Below are 26,034 nucleotides of genomic sequence, written 5' to 3'. Positions count from 1 at the left end.
ACACTTATCACATTCAGTCTAATCTACTGACTAGTTTCAAGAGCATAGTTGAAAATATTTGTGTAATCTTTTATTGGATCAATTTCCTTCAAACTGATACTGCCAGCATGGTTATTCACCATCACTGTAAAATTAATATTAAAGATTTCCAATTATTTTAATTTAAAAAGAGCATTTAAAGCACATATCAACATGCATTGCATAGAGCAGATTTCATCTTGCTCAATTGATACTGATATTTTGAACTGATATACATAGGTGACAATAGATATAACTGAAGGCAGATTTGAACATGTAAGCATATATACTCTACACGTGCAAGCAGACTCATGGTAATGACCAATAATGACTACAAATAACTCTATAAATATGTGCGGGTATAATATTTTGAAATAATTCCACCCTATGGATCCTAAAGTTGGAAAGCCATGGAAACTTTGACCAATTTTGTATCTATATTATATACACACTAACATAAAACAGCCAATTTTAAAATGCATTTAAAGAATTTGATTCAAAGTGTCTACCAGGTATACCTCAATTATAGATATTGCATATATATCAGAATAGGCCATTTGTAAAAAGTGGATTTTTGGACAATGAGATACAATTAATAAAATCCAATGACATATTGGATTTTATTTGCTAAAAAAGTTAGAAATTGCTATGAATTACTTTTTACAGTTTTAGAATCATTTCTATTCACCAATTTACATAGGTGTCTTCCACTACTTCTACATGTTTTCATAAATGTCCCCATAAATAATACAGTAAAGGAATCAACATGACAATAAATAGGACCAACTGAAAGAAAACAGTATACATAATCCTACATTTTAAATTGTCATATTAGTGTTAAAGTATAATGAAAACCAAAGTTGAAGTGTTCCTTTATAAGGCAGGAGGATAAAATATTTTGTTTTATGTTAACCTGGCCTCTCTCCTACAGCTCTTTAAGAAGGAAAGTAATACATTCCTAGTCCATTAAAGACGACTACAACTACTTTTCCAAGTTTTGTGACTGTCTTGATGCAATCTTGAAGTACCTTAAGATGACCATAAACACAACAATTGTAACTGAAAAAAGTACATTTACAGGAAAAGATTTGAAATTTGCCGTATATTGTTTTCCATCCTCAACCAGACACCAAAATGTGTATAAAAACACTTAACCAAATGGTCTCATAGCTCAGGGGTTAGAGCACTGGTCTTGTAAACCAGGTGTCATGAGTTCACTGGGGCCTAATGCTTCATTGTTGTTACAGCTGCTAAAACTTAAGATGCAGCACCCTATATTGCAATACTCTGCTTTAGTACACTAAATGAGAAGATGATGAATATACAGACTTGTATAGCCAAATTGGAAAGAGACATATCACATTCAGTCTAATCTATTGACTGGTTTCAAGAAAATATTTGTGTTATCTTTTATTGGACCAATTTCCTTCAAACTGATACTCCTAACATGGTTATTCACTATCATTATAAAATTAATATAAAAGATTTCCAATTATTTTACTTTAAAAAGAGCATTAAAGCACATATCAAGATGCATTGCATAGAGCAGATTTCATTTTGCTCAATTGATACCGATAGTTTGAACTGATACATAGGTGCCAATAGATATAACTGAAGGCAGATTTGAACATATAAGCATATATACTCTGCACCTGCAAGCAGACTCAGGGTAATGACCAGTAATGACTTCAAATAACTCTATAAAGATGTCCGGCTATAACATTTTGAAATAATTCCACCCTATGGATCCTAAAGTTGGAAAGCCATGGAAAGTATGACCAATTTTGTATCTGTATTATATACACTCCACACTAACATAAGAAAGCTCATTTTAAAATGTATTTAAATAATTTGATTCAAAGTGTCTACATTTGTAAAAAGTGGATTTTTGGACAAAGTGATACAATTAATAAAATCCAATGAGATATTGTATTTTATTTGCTAAAAAAATTTAGAATTGAATTACTTTTTACAGTTGTAGAATCATTTCTGTTCACCAATTTACATAGGTGTCTTCCACTACTTCTACATGTTTTCATAAATGTCCCCATAAATAATACAGTAAATGAGTCAACATGACAATAAATAGGACCAACTGAAAGAAAACAGTATACATAAGCCTACATTTTAAATTGTCATATTAGTGTTAAAGTATAATGAAAACCAAAGTTGAAGAGTTCCTTTATAAGGCAGGAGGATAAAATATTTTGTTTTATGTTAACCTGGCCTCTCTCCTACAGCTCTTTAAGAAGCAAAGTAACACATTCCTAGTCCATTATAGATGACTACAACTACTTTGCCAATTTTTGTGACTGTCTTGATGCAATCTTGAAGTACCTTAAGATGACCATAAACACAACAATTGTAATTGAAAAAAGTACAGTTACCGGAAAAGATTTGAAATTTGCTGTATATTGTTTTCCATCCTCAACCAGACATCAAAATGTGTATAAAAACACTTAACCAAATGGTTTCATAGCTCAGGGGTTAGAGCACTGGTCTTGTAAACCAGGTGTCATGAGTTCACTGGGGCCTAATGCTTCATTGTTGTTACAGCTGCTAAAACTTAAGATACAGCACCCTATATTGCAACACTCTGCTTTAGTACGCTAAATGAAAAGATGATGAATATACACACTTGTATAGCCAAATTGGAAAGAGTCATATCACATTCAGTCTAATTTATTGACTGGTTTCAAGAAAATATTTGTGTTATCTTTTATTGGACCAATTTCCTTCAAACTGATACTCCTAACATGGTTATTCACTATCATTATCAAATTAATATAAAAGATTTCCAATTATTTTACTTTAAAAAGAGCAGTTAAAGCACATATCAACATGCATTGCATATAGAAGATTTAATTTTGCTCAGTTGATACCGATAATTTGAACTGAAACATAGGTGCCAATAGATATAACTGAAGGCAGATTTGAACATATAAGCATATATACTCTGCACCTGCAAGCAGACTCAGGGTAATGACCAGTAATGACTTCAAATAACTCTATAAAGATGTCCGGCTATAACATTTTGAAATAATTCCACCCTATGGATCCTAAAGTTGGAAAGCCATGGAAAGTATGACCAATTTTGTAACTGTATTTTATACACTCCACACTAACATAAGAAAGCTCATTTTAAAATGCATTTAAATAATTTGATTCAAAGTGTCTACATTTGTAAAAAGTGGATTTTTGGACAAAGAGATATAATTAATAAAACCCAATGAGATATTGTATTTTATTTGCTAAAAAAAATAGAAAATGAATTACTTTTTACGGTTGTATAATCATTTCTATTCACCAATTTACATAGGTGTCTTCCACTACTTCTACATGTTTTCATAAATGTCCCCATAAATAATACAGTAAATGAGTCAACATGACAATAAATAGGACCAACTGAAAGAAAACAGCATACATAAGCCTACATTTTAAATTGTCATATTAGTGTTAAAGTATGTCAAAAACCAAAGTTGAAGTGTTCCATTATAAAGCAGGAGGATAAAATATTTTGTTTTATGTTAACCTGGCCTCTCTCCTACAGCTCTTTAAGAAGCAAAGTAATACATTCCTAGTCCATTATAGACGACTACAACTACTTTGCCAATTTTATGTGGCTGTCTTGATACAATCTTGAAGTACCTTAAGATGACCATAAACACAACAATTGTAATTGAAAAAAGTACATTTACCCGAAAAGATTTGAAATTTGATGTATATTGTTTTCCATCCTCAACCAGAAACCAAAATGTGTATAAAAACACTTAACCAAATGGCTCCATAGCTCAGGGGTTAGAGCACTGGTCTCGTAAACCAGGTGGGGTCCTAATTCTTCTTTATTGTTACAGCTGCTAAAACTTAATTTGCAGCACCCTATATTGCAATACTCTGCTTTAGTATGCTAAATGAGAAGATGATGAATACACACACTTGTATAGCCAAATTGGAAAGACACTTATCACATTCAGTCTAATCTATTGACTAGTTTCAAGAGCATAGTTGAAAATATTTGTGTAATCTTTTATTGGATCAATTTCCTTCAAACTGATACTGCCAGCATGGTTATTCACCATCACTGTAAAATTAATATTAAAGATTTCCAATTATTTTAATTTAAAAAGAGCATTTAAAGCACATATCAACATGCATTGCATAGAGCAGATTTCATCTTGCTCAATTGATACTGATATTTTGAACTGATATACATAGGTGACAATAGATATAACTGAAGGCAGATTTGAACATGTAAGCATATATACTCTACACGTGCAAGCAGACTCATGGTAATGACCAATAATGACTACAAATAACTCTATAAATATGTGCGGGTATAATATTTTGAAATAATTCCACCCTATGGATCCTAAAGTTGGAAAGCCATGGAAACTTTGACCAATTTTGTATCTATATTATATACACACTAACATAAAACAGCCAATTTTAAAATGCATTTAAAGAATTTGATTCAAAGTGTCTACCAGGTATACCTCAATTATAGATATTGCATATATATCAGAATAGGCCATTTGTAAAAAGTGGATTTTTGGACAATGAGATACAATTAATAAAATCCAATGACATATTGGATTTTATTTGCTAAAAAAGTTAGAAATTGCTATGAATTACTTTTTACAGTTTTAGAATCATTTCTATTCACCAATTTACATAGGTGTCTTCCACTACTTCTACATGTTTTCATAAATGTTCCCATAAATAATACAGTAAAGGAATCAACATGACAATAAATAGGACCAACTGAAAGAAAACAGTATACATAATCCTACATTTTAAATTGTCATATTAGTGTTAAAGTATAATGAAAACCAAAGTTGAAGTGTTCCTTTATAAGGCAGGAGGATAAAATATTTTGTTTTATGTTAACCTGGCCTCTCTCCTACAGCTCTTTAAGTAGGAAAGTAATACATTCCTAGTCCATTATAGACGACTACAACTGCTTTTCCAAGTTTTGTGACTGTCTTGATGCAATCTTGAAGTACCTTAAGATGACCATAAACACAACAATTGTAACTGAAAAAAGTACATTTACTGGAAAAGATTTGAAATTTGCTGTATATTGTTTTCCATCCTCAACCAGAAACTAAAATGTGTATAAAAACACTTAACCAAATGGTCTCATAGCTCAGGGGTTAGAGCACTGGTCTTGTAAACCAGGTGTCATGAGTTCACTGGGGCCTAATGCTTCATTGTTGTTACAGCTGCTAAAACTTAAGATGCAGCACCCTATATTGCAATACTCTGCTTTAGTACACTAACTGAAAAGATGATGAATATACACACTTGTATAGCCAAATTAGAAAGAGACATATCACATTCAGTCTAATCTATTGACTGGTTTCAAGAAAATATTTGTGTTATCTTTTATTGGACCAATTTCCTTCAAACTGATACTCCTAACATGGTTATTCACTATCATTATCAAATTAATATAAAAGATTTCCAATTATTTTACTTTAAAAAGAGCATTAAAGCACATATCAAGATGCATTGCATAGAGCAGATTTCATTTTGCTCAATTGATACCGATATTTTGAACTGATACATAGGTGCCAATAGATATAACTGAAGGCAGATTTGAACATATAAGCATATATACTCTGCACCTGCAAGCAGACTCAGGGTAATGACCAGTAATGACTTCAAATAACTCTATAAAGATGTCCGGCTATAACATTTTGAAATGATTCCACCCTATGGATCCTAAAGTTGGAAAGCCATGGAAAGTATGACCAATTTTGTATCTGTATTATATACACTCCACACTAACATAAGAAAGCTCATTTTAAAATGCATTTAAATAATTTGATTCAAAGTGTCTACATTTGTAAAAAGTGGATTTTTGGACAAAGAGATATAATTAATAAAATCCAATGAGATATTGTATTTTATTTGCTAAAAAAAGTTAGAATTTAATTACTTTTTACAGTTGTAGAATCATTTCTATTCACCAATTTACATAGGTGTCTTCCACTGCTTCTACATGTTTTCATAAATGTCCCCATAAATAATACAGTAAAGGAGTCAACATGACAATAAATAGGACCAACTGAAAGAAAACAGTGTACATAAGCCTACATTTTAAATTGTCATATTAGTGTTAAAGTATAATGAAAACCAAAGTTGAAGTGTTCCTTTATAAAGCAGGAGGATAAAATATTTTGTTTTATGTTAACCTGGCCTCTCTCCTACAGCTCTTTAAGAAGCAAAGTAACACATTCCTAGTCCATTATAGACGACTACAACTACTTTGCCAATTTTATGTGACTGTCTTGATACAATCTTGAAGTACCTTAAGATGACCATAAACACAACAATTGTAATTGAAAAAAGTACATTTACCCGAAAAGAGTTGAAATTTGATGTATATTGTTTTCCATCCTCAACCAGAACCCAAAATGTGTATAACAGCACTTAACCAAATGGCTCCATAGCTCAGGGGTTAGAGCACTGGTCTCGTAAACCAGGTGTCTTGAGTTCAACTCTCACTGGGGTCTAATTCTTCTTTATTGTTACAGCTGCTAAAACTTAATTTGCAGCACCCTATATTGCAATACTCTGCTTTAGTATGCTAAATGAGAAGATGATGAATACACACACTTGTATAGCCAAATTGGAAAGACACTTATCACATTCAGTCTAATCTATTGACTAGTTTCAAGAGCATAGTTGAAAATATTTGTGTAATCTTTTATTGGATCAATTTCCTTCAAACTGATACTGCCAGCATGGTTATTCACCATCACTGTAAAATTAATATTAAAGATTTCCAATTATTTTAATTTAAAAAGAGCATTTAAAGCACATATCAACATGCATTGCATAGAGCAGATTTCATCTTGCTCAATTGATACTGATATTTTGAACTGATATACATAGGTGACAATAGATATAACTGAAGGCAGATTTGAACATGTAAGCATATATACTCTACACGTGCAAGCAGGCTCATGGTAATTACCACTAATGACTACAAATAACTCTATAAATATGTGCGGCTATAATATTTTGAAATAATTCCACCCTATGGATCCTAAAGTTGGAAAGCCATGGAAACTTTGACCAATTTTGTATCTATATTATATACACACTAACATAAAACAGCCAATTTTAAAATGCATTTAAAGAATTTGATTCAAAGTGTCTACCAGGTATACCTCAATTATAGATATTGCATATATATCAGAATAGGCCATTTGTAAAAAGTGGATTTTTGGACAATGAGATACAATTAATAAAATCCAATGACATATTGGATTTTATTTGCTAAAAAAGTTAGTAATTGCTATGAATTACTTTTTACAGTTTTAGAATCATTTCTATTCACCAATTTACATAGGTGTCTTCCACTACTTCTACATGTTTTCATAAATGTCCCCATAAATAATACAGAAAGGAATCAACATGACAATAAATAGGACCAACTGAAAGAAAACAGTATACATAATCCTACATTTTAAATTGTCATATTAGTGTTAAAGTATAATGAAAACCAAAGTTGAAGTGTTCCTTTATAAGACAGGAGGATAAAATATTTTGTTTTATGTTAACCTGGCCTCTCTCCTACAGCTCTTTAAGAAGCAAAGTAATACATTCCTAGTCTATTATAGATGACTACAACTACTTTGCCAATTTTATGTGACTGTCTTGATACAATCTTGAAGTACCTTAAGATGACCATAAACACAACAATTGTAATTGAAAAAAGTACATTTACCCGAATAGATTTGAAATTTGATGTATATTGTTTTCCATCCTCAACCAGAAACCAAAATGTGTATAACAACACTTAACCAACTGGCTCCATAGCTCAGGGGTTAGAGCACTGGTCTCGTAAACCAGGTGTCATGAGTTCAACTCTCACTGGGGCCTAATTCTTCTTTATTGTTACAGCTGCTAAAACTTAATTTGCAGCACCCTATATTGCAATACTCTGCTTTAGTACACTAAATGAAAAGATGATGAATATACACACTTGTATAGCCAAATTAGAAAGAGACATATCACATTCAGTCTAATCTATTGACTGGTTTCAAGAAAATATTTGTGTTATCTTTTATTGGACCAATTTCCTTCAAACTGATACTCCTAACATGGTTATTCACTATCATTATCAAATTAATATAAAAGATTTCCAATTATTTTACTTTAAAAAGAGCATTAAAGCACATATCAAGATGCATTGCATAGAGCAGATTTCATTTTGCTCAATTGATACCGATATTTTGAACTGATACATAGGTGCCAATAGATATAACTGAAGGCAGATTTGAACATATAAGCATATATACTCTGTAACTGCAAGCAGACTCAGGGTAATGACCAGTAATGACTTCAAATAACTCTATAAAGATGTCTGGCTATAACATTTTGAAATAATTCCACCCTATGGATCCTAAAGTTGGAAAGCCATGGAAAGTATGACCAATTTTGTATCTGTATTATATACACTCCACACTAACATAAGAAAGCTCATTTTAAAATGCATTTAAATAATTTGATTCAAAGTGTCTACATTTGTAAAAAGTGGATTTTTGGACAAAGAGATATAATTAATAAAATCCAATGAGATATTGTATTTTATTTGCTAAAAAAAGTTAGAATTTAATTACTTTTTACAGTTGTAGAATCATTTCTATTCACCAATTTACATAGGTGTCTTCCACTACTTCTACATGTTTTCATAAATGTCCCCATAAATAATACAGTAAAGGAGTCAACATGACAATAAATAGGACCAACTGAAAGAAAACAGTATACATAAGCCTACATTTTAAATTGTCATATTAGTGTTAAAGTATAATGAAAACCAAAGTTGAAGTGTTCCTTTATAAAGCAGGAGGATAAAATATTTTGTTTTATGTTAACCTGGCCTCTCTCCTACAGCTCTTTAAGAAGCAAAGCAATACATTACTAGTCCATTATAGACGACTACAACTACTTTGCCAATTTTATGTGACTGTCTTGATACAATCTTGAAGTACCTTAAGATGACCATAAACACAACAATTGTAATTGAAAAAAGTACATTTACCCGAAAAGATTTGAAATTTGATGTATATTGTTTTCCATCCTCAACCAGAAACCAAAATGTGTATAACAACACTTAACCAACTGGCTCCATAGCTCAGGGGTTAGAGCACTGGTCTCGTAAACCAGGTGGGGGCCTAATTCTTCTTTATTGTTACAGCTGCTAAAACTTAATTTGCAGCACCCTATATTGCAATACTCTGCTTTAGTATGCTAAATGAGAAGATGATGAATACACACACTTGTATAGCCAAATTGGAAAGACACTTATCACATTCAGTCTAATCTATTGACTAGTTTCAAGAGCATAGTTGAAAATATTTGTGTAATCTTTTATTGGATCAATTTCCTTCAAACTGATACTGCCAGCATGGTTATTCACCATCACTGTAAAATTAATATTAAAGATTTCCAATTATTTTAATTTAAAAAGAGCATTTAAAGCACATATCAACATGCATTGCATAGAGCAGATTTCATCTTGCTCAATTGATACTGATATTTTGAACTGATATACATAGGTGACAATAGATATAACTGAAGGCAGATTTGAACATGTAAGCATATATACTCTACACGTGCAAGCAGGCTCATGGTAATTACCACTAATGACTACAAATAACTCTATAAATATGTGCGGCTATAATATTTTGAAATAATTCCACCCTATGGATCCTAAAGTTGGAAAGCCATGGAAACTTTGACCAATTTTGTATCTATATTATATACACACTAACATAAAACAGCCAATTTTAAAATGCATTTAAAGAATTTGATTCAAAGTGTCTACCAGGTATACCTCAATTATAGATATTGCATATATATCAGAATAGGCCATTTGTAAAAAGTGGATTTTTGGACAATGAGATACAATTAATAAAATCCAATGACATATTGGATTTTATTTGCTAAAAAAGTTAGTAATTGCTATGAATTACTTTTTACAGTTTTAGAATCATTTCTATTCACCAATTTACATAGGTGTCTTCCACTACTTCTACATGTTTTCATAAATGTCCCCATAAATAATACAGAAAGGAATCAACATGACAATAAATAGGACCAACTGAAAGAAAACAGTATACATAATCCTACATTTTAAATTGTCATATTAGTGTTAAAGTATAATGAAAACCAAAGTTGAAGTGTTCCTTTATAAGGCAGGAGGATAAAATAATTTGTTTTATGTTAACCTGGCCTCTCTCCTACAGCTCTTTAAGAAGCAAAGTAATACATTCCTAGTCTATTATAGATGACTACAACTACTTTGCCAATTTTATGTGACTGTCTTGATACAATCTTGAAGTACCTTAAGATGACCATAAACACAACAATTGTAATTGAAAAAAGTACATTTACCCGAAAAGATTTGAAATTTGATGTATATTGTTTTCCATCCTCAACCAGAAACCAAAATGTGTATAACAACACTTAACCAACTGGCTCCATAGCTCAGGGGTTAGAGCACTGGTCTCATAAACCAGGTGTCATGAGTTCAACTCTCACTGGGGCCTAATTCTTCTTTATTGTTACAGCTGCTAAAACTTAATTTGCAGCACCCTATATTGCAATACTCTGCTTTAGTACACTAAATGAAAAGATGATGAATATACACACTTGTATAGCCAAATTAGAAAGAGACATATCACATTCAGTCTAATCTATTGACTGGTTTCAAGAAAATATTTGTGTTATCTTTTATTGGACCAATTTCCTTCAAACTGATACTCCTAACATGGTTATTCACTATCATTATCAAATTAATATAAAAGATTTCCAATTATTTTACTTTAAAAAGAGCATTAAAGCACATATCAAGATGCATTGCATAGAGCAGATTTCATTTTGCTCAATTGATACCGATATTTTGAACTGATACATAGGTGCCAATAGATATAACTGAAGGCAGATTTGAACATATAAGCATATATACTCTGTACCTGCAAGCAGACTCAGGGTAATGACCAGTAATGACTTCAAATAACTCTATAAAGATGTCTGGCTATAACATTTTGAAATAATTCCACCCTATGGATCCTAAAGTTGGAAAGCCATGGAAAGTATGACCAATTTTGTATCTGTATTATATACATTCCACACTAACATAAGAAAGCTCATTTTAAAATGCATTTAAATAATTTGATTCAAAGTGTCTACATTTGTAAAAAGTGGATTTTTGGACAAAGAGATATAATTAATAAAATCCAATGAGATATTGTATTTTATTTGCTAAAAAAAGTTAGAATTTAATTACTTTTTACAGTTGTAGAATCATTTCTATTCACCAATTTACATAGGTGTCTTCCACTACTTCTACATGTTTTCATAAATGTCCCCATAAATAATACAGTAAAGGAGTCAACATGACAATAAATAGGACCAACTGAAAGAAAACAGTATACATAAGCCTACATTTTAAATTGTCATATTAGTGTTAAAGTATAATGAAAACCAAAGTTGAAGTGTTCCTTTATAAAGCAGGAGGATAAAATATTTTGTTTTATGTTAACCTGGCCTCTCTCCTACAGCTCTTTAAGAAGCAAAGTAATACATTACTAGTCCATTATAGACGACTACAACTACTTTGCCAATTTTATGTGACTGTCTTGATACAATCTTGAAGTACCTTAAGATGACCATAAACACAACAATTGTAATTGAAAAAAGTACATTTACCCGAAAAGATTTGAAATTTGATGTATATTGTTTTCCATCCTCAACCAGAAACCAAAATGTGTATAACAACACTTAACCAACTGGCTCCATAGCTCAGGGGTTAGAGCACTGGTCTCGTAAACCAGGTGGGGGCCTAATTCTTCTTTATTGTTACAGCTGCTAAAACTTAATTTGCAGCACCCTATATTGCAATACTCTGCTTTAGTATGCTAAATGAGAAGATGATGAATACACACACTTGTATAGCCAAATTGGAAAGACACTTATCACATTCAGTCTAATCTATTGACTAGTTTCAAGAGCATAGTTGAAAATATTTGTGTAATATTTTATTGGATCAATTTCCTTCAAACTGATACTGCCAGCATGGTTATTCACCATCACTGTAAAATTAATATTAAAGATATCCAATTATTTTAATTTAAAAAGAGCATTTAAAGCACATATCAACATGCATTGCATAGAGCAGATTTCATCTTGCTCAATTGATACTGATATTTTGAACTGATATACATAGGTGACAATAGATATAACTGAAGGCAGATTTGAACATGTAAGCATATATACTCTACACGTGCAAGCAGGCTCATGGTAATTACCACTAATGACTACAAATAACTCTATAAATATGTGCGGCTATAATATTTTGAAATAATTCCACCCTATGGATCCTAAAGTTGGAAAGCCATGGAAACTTTGACCAATTTTGTATCTATATTATATACACACTAACATAAAACAGCCAATTTTAAAATGCATTTAAAGAATTTGATTCAAAGTGTCTACCAGGTATACCTCAATTATAGATATTGCATATATATCAGAATAGGCCATTTGTAAAAAGTGGATTTTTGGACAATGAGATACAATTAATAAAATCCAATGACATATTGGATTTTATTTGCTAAAAAAGTTAGTAATTGCTATGAATTACTTTTTACAGTTTTAGAATCATTTCTATTCACCAATTTACATAGGTGTCTTCCACTACTTCTACATGTTTTCATAAATGTCCCCATAAATAATACAGAAAGGAATCAACATGACAATAAATAGGACCAACTGAAAGAAAACAGTATACATAATCCTACATTTTAAATTGTCATATTAGTGTTAAAGTATAATGAAAACCAAAGTTGAAGTGTTCCTTTATAAGGCAGGAGGATAAAATATTTTGTTTTATGTTAACCTGGCCTCTCTCCTACAGCTCTTTAAGAAGCAAAGTAATACATTCCTAGTCTATTATAGATGACTACAACTACTTTGCCAATTTTATGTGACTGTCTTGATACAATCTTGAAGTACCTTAAGATGACCATAAACACAACAATTGTAATTGAAAAAAGTACATTTACCCGAAAAGATTTGAAATTTGATGTATATTGTTTTCCATCCTCAACCAGAAACCAAAATGTGTATAACAACACTTAACCAACTGGCTCCATAGCTCAGGGGTTAGAGCACTGGTCTCGTAAACCAGGTGTCATGAGTTCAATTCTCACTGGGGCCTAATTCTTCTTTATTGTTACAGCTGCTAAAACTTAATTTGCAGCACCCTATATTGCAATACTCTGCTTTAGTACACTAAATGAAAAGATGATGAATATACACACTTGTATAGCCAAATTAGAAAGAGACATATCACATTCAGTCTAATCTATTGACTGGTTTCAAGAAAATATTTGTGTTATCTTTTATTGGACCAATTTCCTTCAAACTGATACTCCTAACATGGTTATTCACTATCATTATCAAATTAATATAAAAGATTTCCAATTATTTTACTTTAAAAAGAGCATTAAAGCACATATCAAGATGCATTGCATAGAGCAGATTTCATTTTGCTCAATTGATACCGATATTTTGAACTGATACATAGGTGCCAATAGATATAACTGAAGGCAGATTTGAACATATAAGCATATATACTCTGCACCTGCAAGCAGACTCAGGGTAATGACCAGTAATGACTTCAAATAACTCTATAAAGATGTCTGGCTATAACATTTTGAAATAATTCCACCCTATGGATCCTAAAGTTGGAAAGCCATGGAAAGTATGACCAATTTTGTATCTGTATTATATACACTCCACACTAACATAAGAAAGCTCATTTTAAAATGCATTTAAATAATTTGATTCAAAGTGTCTACATTTGTAAAAAGTGGATTTTTGGACAAAGAGATATAATTAATAAAATCCAATGAGATATTGTATTTTATTTGCTAAAAAAAATTGAAATTGAATTACTTTTTACGGTTGTAGAATCATTTCTATTCACCAATTTACATAGGTGTCTTTCCCTACTTCTACATGTTTTCATAAATGTCCCCATAAATAATACAGTAAATGAGTCAACATGACAATAAATAGGACCAACTGAAAGAAAACAGTATACATAAGCCTACATTTTAAATTGTCATATTAGTGTTAAAGTATAATGAAAACCAAAGTTGAAGTGTTCCTTTATAAAGCAGGAGGATAAAATATTTTGTTTTATGTTAACCTGGCCTCTCTCCTACAGCTCTTTAAGAAGCAAAGTAATACATTCCTAGTCCATTATAGACGACTACAACTACTTTGCCAATTTTATGTGACTGTCTTGATACAATCTTGAAGTACCTTAAGATGACCATAAACACAACAATTGTAATTGAAAAAAGTACATTTACCCGAAAAGATTTGAAATTTGATGTATATTGTTTTCCATCCTCAACCAGAAACCAAAATGTGTATAACAACACTTAACCAACTGGCTCCATAGCTCAGGGGTTAGAGCACTGGTCTCGTAAACCAGGTGTCATGAGTTCAACTCTCACTGGGGCCTAATTCTTCTTTATTGTTACAGCTGCTAAAACTTAATTTGCAGCACCCTATATTGCAATACTCTGCTTTAGTATGCTAAATGAAAAGATGATGAATACACACACTTGTATAGCCAAATTGGAAAGACACTTATCACATTCAGTCTAATCTATTGACTAGTTTCAAGAGCATAGTTGAAAATATTTGTGTAATCTTTTATTGGATCAATTTCCTTCAAACTGATACTGCCAGCATGGTTATTCACCATCACTGTAAAATTAATATTAAAGATTTCCAATTATTTTAATTTAAAAAGAGCATTTAAAGCACATATCAACATGCATTGCATAGAGCAGATTTCATCTTGCTCAATTGATACTGATATTTTGAACTGATATACATAGGTGACAATAGATATAACTGAAGGCTGATTTGAACATGTAAGCATATATACTCTACACGTGCAAGCAGACTCATGGTAATGACCAATAATGACTACAAATAACTCTATAAATATGTGCGGCTATAATATTTTGAAATAATTCCACCCTATGGATCCTAAAGTTGGAAAGCCATGGAAACTTTGACCAATTTTGTATCTATATTATATACACACTAACATAAAACAGCCAATTTTAAAATGCATTTAAAGAATTTGATTCAAAGTGTCTACCAGGTATACCTCAATTATAGATATTGCATATATATCAGAATAGGCCATTTGTAAAAAGTGGATTTTTGGACAATGAGATACAATTAATAAAATCCAATGACATATTGGATTTTATTTGCTAAAAAAGTTAGAAATTGCTATGAATTACTTTTTACAGTTTTAGAATCATTTCTATTCACCAATTTACATAGGTGTCTTCCACTACTTCTACATGTTTTCATAAATGTTCCCATAAATAATACAGTAAAGGAATCAACATGACAATAAATAGGACCAACTGAAAGAAAACAGTATACATAATCCTACATTTTAATTTGTCATATTAGTGTTAAAGTATAATGAAAACCAAAGTTGAAGTGTTCCTTTATAAGGCAGGAGGATAAAATATTTTGTTTTATGTTAACCTGGCCTCTCTCCTACAGCTCTTTAAGTAGGAAAGTAATACATTCCTAGTCCATTATAGACGACTACAACTACTTTGCCAAGTTTTGTGACTGTCTTGATGCAATCTTGAAGTACCTTAAGATGACCATAAACACAACAATTGTAACTGAAAAAAGTACATTTACTGGAAAAGATTTGAAATTTGCTGTATATTGTTTTCCATCCTCAACCAGAAACTAAAATGTGTATAAAAACACTTAACCAAATGGTCTCATAGCTCAGGGGTTAGAGCACTGGTCTTGTAAACCAGGTGTCATGAGTTCAACTCTCACTGGGGTCTAATTCTTCTTTATTGTTACAGCTGCTAAAACTTAATTTGCAGCACCCTATATTGCAATACTCTGCTTTAGTACACTAAATGAAAAGATGATGAATATACACACTTGTATAGCCAAATTAGAAAGAGACATATCACATTCAGTCTAATCTATTGACTGGTTTCAAGAAAATATTTGTGTTATCTTTTATTGGACCAATTTCCTTCAAACTGATACTCCTAACATGGTTATTCACTATCATTATAAAATTAATATAAAAGATTTCCAATTATTTTACTTTAAAAAGAGCATTAAAGCACATATCAAGATGCATTGCATAGAGCAGATTTCATTTTGCTCAATTGATACCGATATTTTGAACTGATACATAGGTGCCAATAGATATAACTGAAGGCAGATTTGAACATATAAGCATATATACTCTGCACCTGCAAGCAGACTCAGGGTAATGACCAGTAATGACTTCAAATAACTCTATAAAGATGTCTGGCTATAACATTTTGAAATAATTCCACCCTATGGATCCTAAAGTTGGAAAGCCATGGAAAGTATGACCAATTTTGTATCTGTATTATATACACTCCACACTAACATAAGAAAGCTCATTTTAAAATGCATTTAAATAATTTGATTCAAAGTGTCTACATTTGTAAAAAGTGGATTTTTGGACAAAGAGATATAATTAATAAAATCCAATGAGATATTGTATTTTATTTGCTAAAAAAAGTTAGAATTTAATTACTTTTTACAGTTGTAGAATCATTTCTATTCACCAATTTACATAGGTGTCTTCCACTACTTCTACATGTTTTCATAAATGTCCCCATAAATAATACAGTAAAGGAGTCAACATGACAATAAATAGGACCAACTGAAAGAAAACAGTATACATAAGCCTACATTTTAAATTGTCATATTAGTGTTAAAGTATAATGAAAACCAAAGTTGAAGTGTTCCTTTATAAAGCAGGAGGATAAAATATTTTGTTTTATGTTAACCTGGCCTCTCTCCTACAGCTCTTTAAGAAGCAAAGTAATACATTCCTAGTCCATTATAGACGACTACAACTACTTTGCCAATTTTATGTGACTGTCTTGATACAATCTTGAAGTACCTTAAGATGACCATAAACACAACAATTGTAATTGAAAAAAGTACATTTACCCGAAAAGATTTGAAATTTGATGTATATTGTTTTCCATCCTCAACCAGAAACCAAAATGTGTATAACAATACTTAACCAACTGGCTCCATAGCTCAGGGGTTAGAGCACTGGTCTCGTAAACCAGGTGTCATGAGTTCAACTCTCACTGGGGCCTAATTCTTCTTTATTGTTACAGCTGCTAAAACTTAATTTGCAGCACCCTATATTGCAATACTCTGCTTTAGTATGCTAAATGAGAAGATGATGAATACACACACTTGTATAGCCAAATTGGAAAGACACTTATCACATTCAGTCTAATCTATTGACTAGTTTCAAGAGCATAGTTGAAAATATTTGTGTAATCTTTTATTGGATCAATTTCCTTCAAACTGATACTGCCAGCATGGTTATTCACCATCACTGTAAAATTAATATTAAAGATTTCCAATTATTTTAATTTAAAAAGAGCATTTAAAGCACATATCAACATGCATTGCATAGAGCAGATTTCATCTTGCTCAATTGATACTGATATTTTGAACTGATATACATAGGTGACAATAGATATAACTGAAGGCTGATTTGAACATGTAAGCATATATACTCTACACGTGCAAGCAGACTCATGGTAATGACCAATAATGACTACAAATAACTCTATAAATATGTGCGGCTATAATATTTTGAAATAATTCCACCCTATGGATCCTAAAGTTGGAAAGCCATGGAAACTTTGACCAATTTTGTATCTATATTATATACACACTAACATAAAACAGCCAATTTTAAAATGCATTTAAAGAATTTGATTCAAAGTGTCTACCAGGTATACCTCAATTATAGATATTGCATATATATCAGAATAGGCCATTTGTAAAAAGTGGATTTTTGGACAATGAGATACAATTAATAAAATCCAATGACATATTGGATTTTATTTGCTAAAAAAGTTAGAAATTGCTATGAATTACTTTTTACAGTTTTAGAATCATTTCTATTCACCAATTTACATAGGTGTCTTCCACTACTTCTACATGTTTTCATAAATGTTCCCATAAATAATACAGTAAAGGAATCAACATGACAATAAATAGGACCAACTGAAAGAAAACAGTATACATAATCCTACATTTTAAATTGTCATATTAGTGTTAAAGTATAATGAAAACCAAAGTTGAAGTGTTCCTTTATAAGGCAGGAGGATAAAATATTTTGTTTTATGTTAACCTGGCCTCTCTCCTACAGCTCTTTAAGTAGGAAAGTAATACATTCCTAGTCCATTATAGACGACTACAACTACTTTGCCAAGTTTTGTGACTGTCTTGATGCAATCTTGAAGTACCTTAAGATGACCATAAACACAACAATTGTAACTGAAAAAAGTACATTTACTGGAAAAGATTTGAAATTTGCTGTATATTGTTTTCCATCCTCAACCAGAAACTAAAATGTGTATAAAAACACTTAACCAAATGGTCTCATAGCTCAGGGGTTAGAGCACTGGTCTTGTAAACCAGGTGTCATGAGTTCAACTCTCACTGGGGTCTAATTCTTCTTTATTGTTACAGCTGCTAAAACTTAATTTGCAGCACCCTATATTGCAATACTCTGCTTTAGTACACTAAATGAAAAGATGATGAATATACACACTTGTATAGCCAAATTAGAAAGAGACATATCACATTCAGTCTAATCTATTGACTGGTTTCAAGAAAATATTTGTGTTATCTTTTATTGGACCAATTTCCTTCAAACTGATACTCCTAACATGGTTATTCACTATCATTATAAAATTAATATAAAAGATTTCCAATTATTTTACTTTAAAAAGAGCATTAAAGCACATATCAAGATGCATTGCATAGAGCAGATTTCATTTTGCTCAATTGATACCGATATTTTGAACTGATACATAGGTGCCAATAGATATAACTGAAGGCAGATTTGAACATATAAGCATATATACTCTGCACCTGCAAGCAGACTCAGGGTAATGACCAGTAATGACTTCAAATAACTCTATAAAGATGTCTGGCTATAACATTTTGAAATAATTCCACCCTATGGATCCTAAAGTTGGAAAGCCATGGAAAGTATGACCAATTTTGTATCTGTATTATATACACTCCACACTAACATAAGAAAGCTCATTTTAAAATGCATTTAAATAATTTGATTCAAAGTGTCTACATTTGTAAAAAGTGGATTTTTGGACAAAGAGATATAATTAATAAAATCCAATGAGATATTGTATTTTATTTGCTAAAAAAAGTTAGAATTTAATTACTTTTTACAGTTGTAGAATCATTTCTATTCACCAATTTACATAGGTGTCTTCCACTACTTCTACATGTTTTCATAAATGTCCCCATAAATAATACAGTAAAGGAGTCAACATGACAATAAATAGGACCAACTGAAAGAAAACAGTATACATAAGCCTACATTTTAAATTGTCATATTAGTGTTAAAGTATAATGAAAACCAAAGTTGAAGTGTTCCTTTATAAGGCAGGAGGATAAAATATTTTGTTTTATGTTAACCTGGCCTCTCTCCTACAGCTCTTTAAGTAGGAAAGTAATACATTCCTAGTCCATTATAGACGACTACAACTACTTTGCCAAGTTTTGTGACTGTCTTGATGCAATCTTGAAGTACCTTAAGATGACCATAAACACAACAATTGTAACTGAAAAAAGTACATTTACTGGAAAAGATTTGAAATTTGCTGTATATTGTTTTCCATCCTCAACCAGAAACTAAAATGTGTATAAAAACACTTAACCAAATGGTCTCATAGCTCAGGGGTTAGAGCACTGGTCTTGTAAACCAGGTGTCATGAGTTCAACTCTCACTGGGGTCTAATTCTTCTTTATTGTTACAGCTGCTAAAACTTAATTTGCAGCACCCTATATTGCAATACTCTGCTTTAGTACACTAAATGAAAAGATGATGAATATACACACTTGTATAGCCAAATTAGAAAGAGACATATCACATTCAGTCTAATCTATTGACTGGTTTCAAGAAAATATTTGTGTTATCTTTTATTGGACCAATTTCCTTCAAACTGATACTCCTAACATGGTTATTCACTATCATTATAAAATTAATATAAAAGATTTCCAATTATTTTACTTTAAAAAGAGCATTAAAGCACATATCAAGATGCATTGCATAGAGCAGATTTCATTTTGCTCAATTGATACCGATATTTTGAACTGATACATAGGTGCCAATAGATATAACTGAAGGCAGATTTGAACATATAAGCATATATACTCTGCACCTGCAAGCAGACTCAGGGTAATGACCAGTAATGACTTCAAATAACTCTATAAAGATGTCTGGCTATAACATTTTGAAATAATTCCACCCTATGGATCCTAAAGTTGGAAAGCCATGGAAAGTATGACCAATTTTGTATCTGTATTATATACACTCCACACTAACATAAGAAAGCTCATTTTAAAATGCATTTAAATAATTTGATTCAAAGTGTCTACATTTGTAAAAAGTGGATTTTTGGACAAAGAGATATAATTAATAAAATCCAATGAGATATTGTATTTTATTTGCTAAAAAAAGTTAGAATTTAATTACTTTTTACAGTTGTAGAATCATTTCTATTCACCAATTTACATAGGTGTCTTCCACTACTTCTACATGTTTTCATAAATGTCCCCATAAATAATACAGTAAAGGAGTCAACATGACAATAAATAGGACCAACTGAAAGAAAACAGTATACATAAGCCTACATTTTAAATTGTCATATTAGTGTTAAAGTATAATGAAAACCAAAGTTGAAGTGTTCCTTTATAAAGCAGGAGGATAAAATATTTTGTTTTATGTTAACCTGGCCTCTCTCCTACAGCTCTTTAAGAAGCAAAGTAATACATTCCTAGTCCATTATAGACGACTACAACTACTTTGCCAATTTTATGTGACTGTCTTGATACAATCTTGAAGTACCTTAAGATGACCATAAACACAACAATTGTAATTGAAAAAAGTACATTTACCCGAAAAGATTTGAAATTTGATGTATATTGTTTTCCATCCTCAACCAGAAACCAAAATGTGTATAACAACACTTAACCAACTGGCTCCATAGCTCAGGGGTTAGAGCACTGGTCTCGTAAACCAGGTGTCATGAGTTCAACTCTCACTGGGGCCTAATTCTTCTTTATTGTTACAGCTGCTAAAACTTAATTTGCAGCACCCTATATTGCAATACTCTGCTTTAGTATGCTAAATGAGAAGATGATGAATACACACACTTGTATAGCCAAATTGGAAAGACACTTATCACATTCAGTCTAATCTATTGACTAGTTTCAAGAGCATAGTTGAAAATATTTGTGTAATCTTTTATTGGATCAATTTCCTTCAAACTGATACTGCCAGCATGGTTATTCACCATCACTGTAAAATTAATATTAAAGATTTCCAATTATTTTAATTTAAAAAGAGCATTTAAAGCACATATCAACATGCATTGCATAGAGCAGATTTCATCTTGCTCAATTGATACTGATATTTTGAACTGATATACATAGGTGACAATAGATATAACTGAAGGCTGATTTGAACATGTAAGCATATATACTCTACACGTGCAAGCAGACTCATGGTAATGACCAATAATGACTACAAATAACTCTATAAATATGTGCGGCTATAATATTTTGAAATAATTCCACCCTATGGATCCTAAAGTTGGAAAGCCATGGAAACTTTGACCAATTTTGTATCTATATTATATACACACTAACATAAAACAGCCAATTTGAAAATGCATTTAAAGAATTTGATTCAAAGTGTCTACCAGGTATACCTCAATTATAGATATTGCATATATATCAGAATAGGCCATTTGTAAAAAGTGGATTTTTGGACAATGAGATACAATTAATAAAATCCAATGACATATTGGATTTTATTTGCTAAAAAAGTTAGAAATTGCTATGAATTACTTTTTACAGTTTTAGAATCATTTCTATTCACCAATTTACATAGGTGTCTTCCACTACTTCTACATGTTTTCATAAATGTTCCCATAAATAATACAGTAAAGGAATCAACATGACAATAAATAGGACCAACTGAAAGAAAACAGTATACATAATCCTACATTTTAAATTGTCATATTAGTGTTAAAGTATAATGAAAACCAAAGTTGAAGTGTTCCTTTATAAGGCAGGAGGATAAAATATTTTGTTTTATGTTAACCTGGCCTCTCTCCTACAGCTCTTTAAGTAGGAAAGTAATACATTCCTAGTCCATTATAGACGACTACAACTACTTTGCCAAGTTTTGTGACTGTCTTGATGCAATCTTGAAGTACCTTAAGATGACCATAAACACAACAATTGTAACTGAAAAAAGTACATTTACTGGAAAAGATTTGAAATTTGCTGTATATTGTTTTCCATCCTCAACCAGAAACTAAAATGTGTATAAAAACACTTAACCAAATGGTCTCATAGCTCAGGGGTTAGAGCACTGGTCTTGTAAACCAGGTGTCATGAGTTCAACTCTCACTGGGGTCTAATTCTTCTTTATTGTTACAGCTGCTAAAACTTAATTTGCAGCACCCTATATTGCAATACTCTGCTTTAGTACACTAAATGAAAAGATGATGAATATACACACTTGTATAGCCAAATTAGAAAGAGACATATCACATTCAGTCTAATCTATTGACTGGTTTCAAGAAAATATTTGTGTTATCTTTTATTGGACCAATTTCCTTCAAACTGATACTCCTAACATGGTTATTCACTATCATTATAAAATTAATATAAAAGATTTCCAATTATTTTACTTTAAAAAGAGCATTAAAGCACATATCAAGATGCATTGCATAGAGCAGATTTCATTTTGCTCAATTGATACCGATATTTTGAACTGATACATAGGTGCCAATAGATATAACTGAAGGCAGATTTGAACATATAAGCATATATACTCTGCACCTGCAAGCAGACTCAGGGTAATGACCAGTAATGACTTCAAATAACTCTATAAAGATGTCTGGCTATAACATTTTGAAATAATTCCACCCTATGGATCCTAAAGTTGGAAAGCCATGGAAAGTATGACCAATTTTGTATCTGTATTATATACACTCCACACTAACATAAGAAAGCTCATTTTAAAATGCATTTAAATAATTTGATTCAAAGTGTCTACATTTGTAAAAAGTGGATTTTTGGACAAAGAGATATAATTAATAAAATCCAATGAGATATTGTATTTTATTTGCTAAAAAAAGTTAGAATTTAATTACTTTTTACAGTTGTAGAATCATTTCTATTCACCAATTTACATAGGTGTCTTCCACTACTTCTACATGTTTTCATAAATGTCCCCATAAATAATACAGTAAAGGAGTCAACATGACAATAAATAGGACCAACTGAAAGAAAACAGTATACATAAGCCTACATTTTAAATTGTCATATTAGTGTTAAAGTATAATGAAAACCAAAGTTGAAGTGTTCCTTTATAAAGCAGGAGGATAAAATATTTTGTTTTATGTTAACCTGGCCTCTCTCCTACAGCTCTTTAAGAAGCAAAGTAATACATTCCTAGTCCATTATAGACGACTACAACTACTTTGTCAATTTTATGTGACTGTCTTGATACAATCTTGAAGTACCTTAAGATGACCATAAACACAACAATTGTAATTGAAAAAAGTACATTTACCCGAAAAGATTTGAAATTTGATGTATATTGTTTTCCATCCTCAACCAGAAACCAAAATGTGTATAACAACACTTAACCAACTGGCTCCATAGCTCAGGGGTTAGAGCACTGGTCTCGTAAACCAGGTGTCATGAGTTCAACTCTCACTGGGGCCTAATTCTTCTTTATTGTTACAGCTGCTAAAACTTAATTTGCAGCACCCTATATTGCAATACTCTGCTTTAGTATGCTAAATGAGAAGATGATGAATACACACACTTGTATAGCCAAATTGGAAAGACACTTATCACATTCAGTCTAATCTATTGACTAGTTTCAAGAGCATAGTTGAAAATATTTGTGTAATCTTTTATTGGATCAATTTCCTTCAAACTGATACTGCCAGCATGGTTATTCACCATCACTGTAAAATTAATATTAAAGATTTCCAATTATTTTAATTTAAAAAGAGCATTTAAAGCACATATCAACATGCATTGCATAGAGCAGATTTCATCTTGCTCAATTGATACTGATATTTTGAACTGATATACATAGGTGACAATAGATATAACTGAAGGCTGATTTGAACATGTAAGCATATATACTCTACATGTGCAAGCAGACTCATGGTAATGACCAATAATGACTACAAATAACTCTATAAATATGTGCGGGTATAATATTTTGAAATAATTCCACCCTATGGATCCTAAAGTTGGAAAGCCATGGAAACTTTGACCAATTTTGTATCTATATTATATACACACTAACATAAAACAGCCAATTTTAAAATGCATTTAAAGAATTTGATTCAAAGTGTCTACCAGGTATACCTCAATTATAGATATTGCATATATATCAGAATAGGCCATTTGTAAAAAGTGGATTTTTGGACAATGAGATACAATTAATAAAATCCAATGACATATTGGATTTTATTTGCTAAAAAAGTTAGAAATTGCTATGAATTACTTTTTACAGTTTTAGAATCATTTCTATTCACCAATTTACATAGGTGTCTTCCACTACTTCTACATGTTTTCATAAATGTTCCCATAAATAATACAGTAAAGGAATCAACATGACAATAAATAGGACCAACTGAAAGAAAACAGTATACATAATCCTACATTTTAAATTGTCATATTAGTGTTAAAGTATAATGAAAACCAAAGTTGAAGTGTTCCTTTATAAGGCAGGAGGATAAAATATTTTGTTTTATGTTAACCTGGCCTCTCTCCTACAGCTCTTTAAGTAGGAAAGTAATACATTCCTAGTCCATTATAGACGACTACAACTACTTTGCCAAGTTTTGTGACTGTCTTGATGCAATCTTGAAGTACCTTAAGATGACCATAAACACAACAATTGTAACTGAAAAAAGTACATTTACTGGAAAAGATTTGAAATTTGCTGTATATTGTTTTCCATCCTCAACCAGAAACTAAAATGTGTATAAAAACACTTAACCAAATGGTCTCATAGCTCAGGGGTTAGAGCACTGGTCTTGTAAACCAGGTGTCATGAGTTCAACTCTCACTGGGGTCTAATTCTTCTTTATTGTTACAGCTGCTAAAACTTAATTTGCAGCACCCTATATTGCAATACTCTGCTTTAGTACACTAAATGAAAAGATGATGAATATACACACTTGTATAGCCAAATTAGAAAGAGACATATCACATTCAGTCTAATCTATTGACTGGTTTCAAGAAAATATTTGTGTTATCTTTTATTGGACCAATATCCTTCAAACTGATACTACTAACATGGTTATTCACTATCATTATCAAATTAATATAAAAGAATTCCAATTATTTTACTTTAAAAAGAGCATTAAAGCACATATCAAGATGCATTGCATAGAGCAGATTTCATTTTGCTCAATTGATACCGATATTTTGAACTGATACATAGGTGCCAATAGATATAACTGAAGGCAGATTTGAACATATAAGCATATATACTCTGCACCTGCAAGCAGACTCAGGGTAATGACCAGTAATGACTTCAAATAACTCTATAAAGATGTCCGGCTATAACATTTTGAAATAATTCCACCTTATGGATCCTAAAGTTGGAAAGCCATGGAAAGTATGACCAATTTTGTATCTGTATTATATACACTCCACAGTAACATAAGAGAGCTCATTTTAAAATGCATTTAAATAATTTGATTCAAAGTGTCTACATTTGTAAAAAGTGGATTTTTGGACAAAGAGATATAATTAATAAAATCCAAT

The 26,034-nt window shown here is 31.2% G+C and overlaps 7 non-coding genes across 7 annotated transcripts; all 7 read left to right on the top strand.

Moving 5' to 3' along the window:
- Window positions 1-6,463: 6,463 nt before the first annotated feature.
- Window positions 6,464-6,536, top strand: TRNAT-CGU (transfer RNA threonine (anticodon CGU)). The gene has a single exon. It is a non-coding gene; the product is annotated as a tRNA-Thr (tRNA).
- A 1,302-nt stretch (window positions 6,537-7,838) lies between these two features.
- TRNAT-CGU (transfer RNA threonine (anticodon CGU)) lies at window positions 7,839-7,911 on the top strand. Its single transcript has one exon. It is a non-coding gene; the product is annotated as a tRNA-Thr (tRNA).
- A 5,271-nt stretch (window positions 7,912-13,182) lies between these two features.
- On the top strand, window positions 13,183-13,255 carry TRNAT-CGU (transfer RNA threonine (anticodon CGU)). The gene has a single exon. It is a non-coding gene; the product is annotated as a tRNA-Thr (tRNA).
- Window positions 13,256-14,499: 1,244 nt separating this feature from the next.
- On the top strand, window positions 14,500-14,572 carry TRNAT-CGU (transfer RNA threonine (anticodon CGU)). The gene has a single exon. It is a non-coding gene; the product is annotated as a tRNA-Thr (tRNA).
- A 2,619-nt stretch (window positions 14,573-17,191) lies between these two features.
- TRNAT-CGU (transfer RNA threonine (anticodon CGU)) lies at window positions 17,192-17,264 on the top strand. Its single transcript has one exon. It is a non-coding gene; the product is annotated as a tRNA-Thr (tRNA).
- A 3,935-nt stretch (window positions 17,265-21,199) lies between these two features.
- Window positions 21,200-21,272, top strand: TRNAT-CGU (transfer RNA threonine (anticodon CGU)). The gene has a single exon. It is a non-coding gene; the product is annotated as a tRNA-Thr (tRNA).
- Window positions 21,273-23,891: 2,619 nt separating this feature from the next.
- Window positions 23,892-23,964, top strand: TRNAT-CGU (transfer RNA threonine (anticodon CGU)). The gene has a single exon. It is a non-coding gene; the product is annotated as a tRNA-Thr (tRNA).
- The last annotated feature ends 2,070 nt before the right edge of the window (window positions 23,965-26,034 follow it).

The sequence above is a fragment of the Taudactylus pleione genome, unplaced genomic scaffold (assembly GCF_031769625.1).
Source record: "Taudactylus pleione unplaced genomic scaffold, aTauple2 ptg000109l, whole genome shotgun sequence".
Taxonomy (NCBI): Eukaryota; Metazoa; Chordata; class Amphibia; order Anura; family Myobatrachidae; genus Taudactylus; species Taudactylus pleione.
This window is presented reverse-complemented; position numbering and strand designations above follow the sequence as displayed.